At 46.6% G+C, this 8,097-nt stretch overlaps 1 non-coding gene and 1 pseudogene across 1 annotated transcript; one reads left to right on the forward strand and one right to left on the reverse strand.

Annotated features, from left to right (window-relative positions):
- Positions 1 to 343: 343 nt before the first annotated feature.
- On the reverse strand, positions 344 to 7,826 carry LOC117864630 (uncharacterized; annotated as a pseudogene).
- Positions 3,386 to 3,524, forward strand: LOC117866008 (small nucleolar RNA Z247). Its single transcript, XR_004642709.1, has one exon. It is a non-coding gene; the product is annotated as a small nucleolar RNA Z247 (small nucleolar RNA).
- Positions 7,827 to 8,097: the final 271 nt, after the last annotated feature.

An 8,097-nucleotide genomic window follows, 5' to 3' on the forward strand; every position in this document is an offset into this window, starting at 1 on the left:
GATCGTGATCAACCGCGAACACTTGCGTGCCAACATAGGTAACGGCCATTTAGCCAATTACTGTACATAATGAGAAAGCAAGTACGAAGTAAAGCAGCCTGTTTCATACGTAACGCCATCCTTATCCGCTAAAATGGTCTGTTCTACAACCAAAAGCTGGAAAAATTATCTAGACCAAAAACGACGCAAGCATAGCTCTGGTGCCCTGTTAGGGAATGTGGTAGTATAGGCTACAAAAGTTTGTCTTGTTTATATGCATAACTTCAGATTCCCTGACTCCATCTCTTAGATCTCTCACTGTAAGTTGATGCATGATTCATTTGCAACGTTACAACCACTAGCATGCGTAAACAATTAAATCTGCTAGGAATCAGCAACACTCCAGACCCTCCATACATCTGCTTTATTTCCTTGATGGAGATGAGGAAATCAAGCAATAAACTCACTCCAAAACAAACCACATGAACCTTAAGTTCTTCCAAACTTCACCGACAAAAGCAAACAATTAATAAATCAAGCTAACTGGGAGGGCAAAGCACACAATGCAAACACAGACTCCTTAAGCTTCAGGATGTCGATCTCGAGTCGTCGTTGGCCGGAGGAGATATGCCGGTATGCATGATCAACGCCCAAAGCAAAGTAATGAACTCGCCTCCCAGCACTAACACATCCTTCACACGCTCCTTGTCGCTTGAAGCTGCAATGTAGATTATGAGCTCCGTCCACACATCTGCTAACACCTTCCACACTGTTTGAGGACTATTGTTAGCTTGGTCCATTAGCAACTTCCCCAGCTTCGCTCCACTTGTTACAACCTTGTTCTGATGACCCTGGCCTGTAGTTTCCACGTCAACTTCCCTCCAGCCTGTAGTTTCAGTTGTATCCTCGCCTTTTATGCTTTCCATGATTTTCTTCACACGTATTCGCCGTGACGACAAGTAGTAATCCCAAGACCCAAGCATGTTCTTCAACTCCTCACATATATCCTCGAAGAAGAGCTCCACATTTTCCTGGTTGTCAGGCAGTATCTCTGGGTGAAATAGCACCAAGTAAGCACAATATTTTGACAGCCTCGTCGCCACCTTGCATGAGGCGGCTTCTTGGGTACTCCTAGGGGGACAGTCCACCTCCAACAAGCTGGTGGCGATATGCCATGTTAGGGTGACCTCAGCAAGACTGTTGCTGTTGCAAGCCCACGAGAGCTGATCAAAAAGATTGTTCCTTGTCAATGCAGACTCACCTTTGGTAAGAGGGGTATTGTGGCTGGTACCACGGTCGTGTTCCACCATGTATTCCATGATGGATTGTTTCAACTTGTTTGGCACCGGTGCAGTTGTAACCTTCAGGGAGAGTGTGGCAGGCAGTGCTAAGACAGGCTGCCAACAAAGATCCAGCACAGAAAACTGCTTGAAGTCAAGGTTTGTATTTCTCAACTTGCTCCGTAAGAGCATGAGAAAACGAAAGGAGCCGCTAAAGATGCAGCTCCCACGCCATTTGGGTTTGGCCATGTAGTTGCAAAGCAACGACACCATGTACCAGTTGGAGAGTATGAAGATGAAGAACTCCCATATTTCTTCATAGCAGAGGATGATAATAAGAATGAAAGTGATAAAGAGATCTAATATGAAAAAGAAGGCTGAAGGGGATTCGGTGCACTTAGTAGGAGGCATATTCCAACTTTGGATAATCTAGTTATAGCATAGTTGTGGCTGATGAATTGTAATGTGAACATCAGATTTCCGTTGCCGCTGAGAAGACTAGACATGATGCAAAAGCCAAGTACAATTATGAGGATAAGAAAGTAGTTCACTAAGAGGAAGAAGGGGCTTGCCAGAACGACAGGAGTTACAGAATAATGATTGTACTCGCAGAGGAAATTGACCTCATCATTCATCACTTGGAACAGTGCCTCCGCCGTGCTTTGTCCACTGCTGCGGAGACCTTTCAGGAGGATGTTCCGGCTGTCACGGGCTTCTTCAGCTCTCATCACTGCAGGTAACTGCTCAAACCTTCGACGCAGCAACTTGAACAGAGCAAAGGAGAGGCAGAGCCTCCTGAGGTGTTGGTTTTGATCGAATGTGGTGAAGAGATGGTCACTCTCGGCAAGTTCCCATACCTTACCCACAGTGATGATGCTATCACGAGGGGTTACCTCATTGAGCTCGTAACCATATGCGGTGACCTTCTTCACCAACTTCTCTTCACCCATGACAATGTATTTGCATCTCTTTAAAAGCTCGTGATGTTCACCCTGGATAACTTGGTCAACATCATGGGCACCCAACATCTGCTGGGCCATATATGAGTTAATGAGACCAGCATTCTTGCCATGGGCGTATGAACGCTTCTCGACCTCAGTGAAGGCGAGTCTTTGCAACAGTCTAGTGACACACAGGATCCGGAGCATGCTGAACAATGCCCTCTGAGCAACAATGTTGATGTTGAAGAAGACGAGGCTTCCCAGCCACACGACACGGCCAGCACGCTGGATGGTGCTCGTGTACCCTCGCATACGGATATCGTCCACCTTTCTGCGGAGGAGCTCCACAAGAAGCATCCATGCTAGAAATGAGCAAGGCCCTAAGCGAGAGGCCAGCTGAGAGCAGGTCCCCTTTGTTCTTGGCCTCGAAGTGTTAGAGATAAACATGGTTTGTAACATGAGTTGTAACTGAATTGGATTTGGATAGAGCCAGGAGATGTTGCTCTAGGGATAAAATTGTTGTAGTTTGTTAGTCTCGTATATCTCCTGGCCACCGGTCCTATTTATGTAAGCCACGGTCAGGGCTCTTCTGATTATTTTCAATCTATTAACATGTATCACGCTCGAGCTCAAGGATCAGGGCCGGCGTTTCCTGCCTAGTGCGCCTCTGATAGATTTCACATGGTATCAGAGCCACAAACTAGCATGGCATCTAGTTCCAGCTCCTCCAATCCGCTTCTTGGCGTCGTCATCACTGAGAAGCTCACCAAGAACAACCATGTGTTGTGGAAAGCGCAGGTGCTCATTGCTGTATGCGGTGCACGGTTTGGAGGCTACCTCACCGGCAAAGCTGTGGCGCCGGACAAGGAGGTTGAAGAAAAGAAGGCCGATGGCACCGTCGTCACCACGCCAAATCTGGCGTATGAAGAATGGTATGCCCATGACCAACAGGTCCTAGGGCTCATTTTTTCTTCGGTTGGGAAGGAGGTCCTCGCCCAGGTTCCTGCCTCATCGACGGCAGCCCATGCATGGGGGGAGATAGAGCGCATGCACTCTGCCCAAACCCGTGCCAAGATAATGAATGTGCGCTTCGCACTTACTACCACAAGGAAAGGTAATATGTCAATTACTGAATACTTTGCCAAGATGAAGGGATATGCAGATGAGATGCTGGCTGCCGTGAAACCCATGGACGATGAAGAGCTTGTCTCTTACATCTGCAATGGGCTTGACATCGAATACAACCCTATGGTGACCACCGTTGCTGCAAGGGTGGAGGCGATCTTGATCTCGGAGCTCTACTCATAGCTCTTGAGTTTCGAGACGCGTTTGGATCTACAAGATGGAAGCGGCTTCTCTGCCAACATCGCCAATAGAGGGGGCCGTGGTGGATCTAACCGCGGCTCGGGCCGTGGCCGTGGCGCACCGAAAGGGCACGGCGCTGGTCGTGGTCGTGGAGGAGGCAGCTTGCAGCGCGGTTTCTAGCGCAATCCCAGCGCTCCCGCCCAACAATGTCAGGGTGGCGCACCCTAGCAGCGTCCCACGGGCGGTGCACCTGATGATCGCCCCCAATGCCAAGTGTGTCTCAAGTTGGGGCACACCGCCAACATCTGTTGGCATCGCTTCGAAGAGAACTTCGTCCCCAACGAACGCTACGTCAACAACGTCTACAACCCCTCCTACAACGTCGACACAAATTGGTACACCGACACCAGCTCGACGGATCACATCACAAAGCGAGCTTGAGAAGCTCCCTGTGCGCAACAAGTACAAGGGGAACGACCAAATTCACGCTGCCAATGGCGCAGGTATGGAAATCAAGTACATTGGTCATTCTGTTGTTCCTACCCAGACCTGCAATCTTCATCTTAATAATGTTCTTCATGTACCCACTGCTGCAAAGAATCTTATTTCCGTTCATCATCTTGCTAAAGACAATTCAGCTTTTCTTGAATTTCATCCCGATTATTTTCTTATTAAGGATCAGGCCACGAGGAACACGATTCTTAGGGGGTACTGTCACAAAAGTCTCTATCCTCTTCCGTCGGAATTCACAATAAAACAGGTGTATGGTGCTGTTAAGCCTACAGTCTCTAGATGGCATAATCATCTGGGTCATCCCGCTTTACCAGTTGTTACTAGCATTGTTAGCAAACACAATCTCCCATGTTCTTTTGATTCCAATAAAGAATCTGTGTGTGATGCTTATCAAATGGCCAAGAGCCATCAACTTCCTTATAATAGATCTATTCATGAGTCTAAATTCCCTTTGGAGCTTGTACATTCAGATGTTTGGGGGCCCGCGTTGGAATCAGTAGGCCGAAAAAAATACTATGTTAGCTTCATTTATGATTATAGCAAATTTACGTGGGTCTATCTCCTTAAGTATAAATCAAAGGTGTTTCAAAAGTTCCATGAATTTCAAAGTATGGTTGAGCGTCAGTTTGATAGAAAAATTATCTCCATCCAAACTGATTGGGGTGGTGAATATCACAAGCTTCATAGCTTTTTTGAGAAGGTTGGGATTTCCCATCATGTTTCTTGCCCTCATGCCCACCAACAAAATAGCGTCGTAGAACGTAAGCATCGCCACATTGTTGAAGTAGGCTTGTCTCTTCTTGCCTTTGCCTCCATGCCATTAAAATTTTGGGATGAAGTTTTCCTCTCAGCCGTGTTCCTTATAAACTGGGTACCTAGCAAAACTATTCACAATCAAACACCGCTTGAACGCCTCTTCCAACAAAAGCCTAACTACTCATCCCTTCGGGTGTTTGGGTGTGCCTGTTGGCCCAATTTACGCCCTTACAATAGGCACAAACTTGAATTCCGCTCCAAAAGGTGTGTGTTTATTGGCTATAGTAGCCTCCATAAAGGCTTCAAATGCTTAGACATTGCAACCGGCCGAGTCTATGTTTCTCGAGATGTCATTTTTGATGAAACTATTTTTCCCTTTTCAGAACTTCATCCTAGTGCAGGTGCCCGGCTTCGCTCTGAAATATCTCTCCTGTCTTCAGATCTTGTAAATTCATCTGTTTCTGGGAGGAGCAGCAAAATGATCATGTGCTTAATTTTCCTAACCCATCTAATCCCTTTGTTCCTGGAGCATGTGATCACAGGGATGACAACACTGCGTCTGGCACTCCCGTCAAGGTGGCTCCGGCTCCGACTTCCACAGGATCCACTCTGGATCACATGCCTGATCCACCTGCCACCCATCCGAGTGTGTCAACCGATGACAGCCCACCAGCGCACGCCACGGCACCAGCTGGGGCCTCTCCGCTTGACTGCGCTTCGCCCATGTGCGCCATAGGCCAGCCCGCGGCTGCCACGTCGCCTGGGCCTGCCACGAGTGAAGGGGGCAGCCCAACCGCACCTGCACCTGACACAGCAGTGTCGGGTGGAGCGGGTGGATCTTCTATGGCCGACTCATCTAAGGCCGTTGCCGCTGCCTCTATACCTCCACGTACTCGGCTCCAGCATGGGATACGCAAACCAAAGCACTATACTGATGGAACTATAAGGTATGCATGTTCTATTATTATCGGTGAACCTCGTAACTTGGAAGAAGCTCTGAATGATAAAGATTGGAAGCTGGCAATGGATGCTGAGTATAATGCTTTGATCAAAAATAAGACATGGCATTTGATTCCACCAAAAAAAGGCATTAATGTGATAGATTGTAAATGGGTTTATAAGATTAAAAGAAAATCAGATGGTAGTCTTGATCGATACAAGGCTCGGTTAGTGGCTAAGGGTTTTAAACAGCGCTATGGCATTGATTATGAAGATACTTTCAGTCCCGTTGTAAAACCTGCTATTATTAGAATTATTCTATTTGTGGCTATTTCTCGAGGTTGGAGCTTGCGCCAGCTAGATGTGCAGAATGCTTTCTTGCATGGCCTCCTGGAAGAAGATGTGTACATGAAACAGCCACCTGGATATGAGGACCCGGCAGCATCAAGGCATCTCTGTAAGTTGGATAAGGCTTTGTATGGTCTCAAGCAGGCTCCACGAGCATGGTATTCCAGGCTAAGTAGCAAGTTGTGTGGGCTAGGATTTAAGGCTTCAAAGGCTGATACATCATTAGTCTTCTATCATAAAGGAGGGGTGACAATATTTATTCTTATTTATGTTGATGAAATTATTGTTGCTAGTTCCACTCAGGAGGCTACATCACGTTTGCTTCAAGACCTGAACAAGGAGTTTGCTCTCAAGGATCTTGGAGATCTGCATTATTTTCTAGGAATTGAGGTAAATCATACTAAAGATGGTATTCTATTGACACAAGAGAAATATGCCCGCGATATGTTGCAGCGTGTGGGAATGATGGATTGCAAGCTAGTAAGCTCGCCTTTGTCAACCTCAGAAAAATTGTCGCTGCATGAGGGTTCATTGCTAGGATTAAATGATGCTACAAACTATAGAAGTGTGGTTGGAGGATTGCAGTACCTAGCTCTTACTCGGCCAGATATTGCTTTTGCAGTTAATAAAGTATGCCAGTTCTTGCATGCTCCCACAACAGTTCATTGGTTGGCCATAAAGAGAATCATGAGTTACATAAAGCATACCCTGAAACTTGGAGTCAAGATTTGTCGGTCACCCTCCTTACTTGTGAGTGCTTTTTTAGATGCATACTGGGCTGGCTGCATAGATGATCATCGGTCCACTGGAGGTTTTGCGGTATTTTTGGGCTCTAATCTTGTGTCATGGAGGGCAAGGAAACAGGGTACTGTATCAAGATCAAATATTGAGGCTGAATACAAGGCTGTTGCTGATGCTACAGCAGAGATTACGTGGGTACAAATTTTACTCTGTGAATTGGGAATACAGGCACCCAGAGTTGCAAAGCTATGGTGTGATAATCTTGGTGCAAAGTATCTTTCAGCTAATCCTATGTTTTATGCAAGGACTAAGCATATAGAGGTGGATTATCACTTTGTAAGGGAAAGAGTTGCCAGGAAATTACTTGAGATAGAATACATTTCTACAAGAGATCAAGTTGCAGATGGATTTAGAAAACCTCTGCCAGTGCGTCAACTAGAATTGTTCAGGTACAATCTCAACTTAGGAAGTTTAGATTGAGGGGGAGTGTTAGAGATAAACATGGTTTGTAACATGAGTTGTAACTGAATTGGATTTGGATAGAGCCAGGAGATGTTGCGCTAGGGATAAAGCTGTTGTAGTTTGTTAGTCTCGTATATCTCCGGGCCACCGGTCCTATTTATGTAAGCCACGGTCAGGGTTCTTCTGATTATTTTTAATCTATTAACACGTATCACGCTCGAGCCTAAGGATCAGGGCCGGCGTTTCCTGCCTAGTGCGCCTCTGCTAGATTTCACACGGAGAAGAGGTAGGACATGACGGGGAGGAAGAGTGAAAGCACTGAGGAGAGGAAGAGGCGGACTTTGGGGTTGAGTATGGCGCTCACATCAGAGGTTCCACTAAAGAGATTGAGGTTGAAGAAGAGGCCGGCGAGGATGAACATGATCAGGGAGGCGGGAACCGTCGTGAGCACATTGCTCTTGTCTGTGTAGGATGCCGTGAGGTTGGCAGTGTAAGAGAACAAGTATTCTGCGCAAATAGGCGACCGACTAAAAACATTATTTGAGAGGTTGGCCATGCATGCTACAGCTCTTGCATCTTGGGTTGCCTGCTGGCCCCTTGCATGCGTATATAAGATAGACGGGCTCATGGCTTCTTTGCTATCATTTGCGGAGATTTCCATGGATGGAAGGATGTGGATCACGAGAGGCCGGCGTGTGCGTAGCATGATTTGCTCCGCTTGTCGATTATCTTTAATTCTTTTGATTCTGTTGTTGGCATCTATTCCATTTTTCATTTTCTTTACCAAAGGACGTGCTTTGTTAATTGCGTCTTTGCATGTGCTGCAACGACCT

Source organism: Setaria viridis, chromosome 7, assembly GCF_005286985.2.
Source record: "Setaria viridis chromosome 7, Setaria_viridis_v4.0, whole genome shotgun sequence".
Classification (NCBI taxonomy): Eukaryota; Viridiplantae; Streptophyta; class Magnoliopsida; order Poales; family Poaceae; genus Setaria; species Setaria viridis.